The 2155-nt window shown below is 49.6% G+C and overlaps 1 non-coding gene across 1 annotated transcript; it reads right to left on the bottom strand.

Annotated features, from left to right (window-relative positions):
- Nucleotides 1–628: 628 nt before the first annotated feature.
- Trnam-cau lies at nt 629–700 on the bottom strand. The gene has a single exon. It is a non-coding gene; the product is annotated as a tRNA-Met (tRNA).
- Nucleotides 701–2155: the final 1455 nt, after the last annotated feature.

The following is a 2155-nucleotide window of genomic DNA, read 5'->3' as shown; positions in this document are numbered from 1 at the left end:
CCCGGAGAGGTCTTCCAGGTAGCAGGCCCTGCCTCGGAAACGTCCGAGCGGCCCCACTACCCGTCTAAACGAAGCTGTGGGTCCGCGGTGCCCTTCCGGACAAGTGTCCATGGGACACCGCTTCCCCACCCCTCCCGGCCGGTGTTCGGCCTGGCCATACACACTGGCCAAGTGGGCTCTTAGTCGGCGAGCCCTCCGGAAAACCTCCGGAGTGCCCGCCTTAAGCCCCCTCACCACGACAAGGTGGCCCACACGAGGGGGGTGAGTAGAATACCTAGGTTACTTCTAACCCACGGTGCTCTGGGCGGGGTGCGGAGCGCGGGGTACACGGTCTGCCGGGAGGGGAGCCCCCACACAGACTTTCATACACCCTGCGCTCCGCGCCCCGCCCAGAGCAACTGAAGTTAGGTCATGTACGTGTGAGCCGCATGACTAATCCCCCCTCCACCTTCTACATAATAAAATAATATCGAGGAAAAAAGACGGCTCGCCGGGAATCGAACCCGGCTCGCGCGGTTGACAGTCTGACACTCGACGCACGCGGCTATCGCGTACACCTGACAAAAAGTGTGTATAAGTGATATACAAGGTGCATGCACATTTTTCTACAAGTATCTTGGAAAAAATCTAGCAGAGCGTGGTTTCGATCCACGGTCCTCTGAGTTATGGGCCCAGCACGCTTCCACTGCGCTACTCTGCTCGTCGAATGCAGCCCTGAAAAAAGGTGAATAAATGCACAAGAATTGAGGTGTGGTTTGAAGATAGGGTCTAGCATTCCTGCGTGATCACGCAGACAGGAAGTGTGTCAGATGTATTTTTCCCGGTGCAAGTGTGAGGTTTGCAGCGGTGATGACATTCCGAATCCCGAGGGCGACGAAGGAGGAATAAGAGCGCGAGCGATCAAGCGTATTTTAGCGTCGCGCATCGATCGAGTTCGGCGAAACATCATGTTCAACGCACAGGTTCGTAGCGACGGTGTAGAAAAAGTTTTCTTAGTTATAAAATAACATCGTCTGTTACGAACAGGCTACCCAACGGCTAGATGAGATGGAGAAGAAGAAGATACCGGTAGAGATTGACGCAGAGTCATCAGCAAAGTTTACCTTGCTTGAATTGTTGACAGGCGTGTGGGAAGCGTCTTTTTCGGCGACGCGGAATATAAGACTGGTAATCGCAATGATAGCAGGTTACATTGCGAGAAGTGAAAAAGTGGATACGCGTCGTATGCGTGAGGGACAGGAGATGAAAAGCATTTTACAGGAAATGTACAGCTTGTGGGTGCGGATGAAAGGTTCGATGAATGCGGTATGTTCTAAGCGGGAAATGCAAACCCTTGTCAAGTGCATCGCTCCGAAGGAGTTGCACGTTCAGCTTGTTAAAGGTATAATGACCGAGGATACGTTCCACGAATGGGTTATCGAGTATCAGAAGCATTTTGGAATCTTGAAGATGGATTCAGTGAGTGACGAACCGGAGGAACTCGACGATGGGCTGGACTCACTGTTCGAATCGGTCGCGGAGCCGACATCACAAAATGTCACAACTGTGCAGAACTCGATTGCGGCGCAAGGTGTGGAGCCGATATCACAGAATATTACGAGGATGCAAAACGGGAGATTGCATATCACGAGAACACCGGGTGAGATGGATGGTCAATTGGTTCGCATGCAAGTGTTCAACATTGACGATATAAAAGATATCGAGAAGTAATTGGTGGAAACGCGCCAAGCTGCGAGCGCAATTTCTGTATTCCTCGACGAAGATGGATCTCAAGCATCAGGCGTTGTGTCAGTTGCTCGAGGCCGTAGCGAGCGATTTGCGAAGTGTGCCAGGGGTCAAGACAGAGACGCGCGATCTGTTTTACTCGGATGACACGTGTCCTGAACGCGTTAATGTTAAGAGAAAGCGTTACGACGATGACGATATCGCAACCGCAAGCGGAAGTTGCATAAAACGCTTGTAGTGTCTTATCAACAGATGAATTGAATAACAGTAACATATTAAATGTGTCTCACAAATAAAGAATAATATGATCAATATGCTGGTATTATAAATCTGTATTGTGTGTACAAAACAATAAATGATCTATAAAAAGTATATAATATTTCTTCTTTCAATATAAAGGGTGTCCCGAAATTTACGCAAGATTTGAATT

Source organism: Vollenhovia emeryi, unplaced genomic scaffold (genome assembly GCF_000949405.1).
Source record: "Vollenhovia emeryi isolate VEMERY1.0 unplaced genomic scaffold, V.emery_V1.0 DF945512.1, whole genome shotgun sequence".
NCBI lineage: Eukaryota > Metazoa > Arthropoda > Insecta > Hymenoptera > Formicidae > Vollenhovia > Vollenhovia emeryi.
Note: the sequence above shows the minus strand (reverse complement) of the source record. Positions and strands in the feature narration are given on the sequence as shown.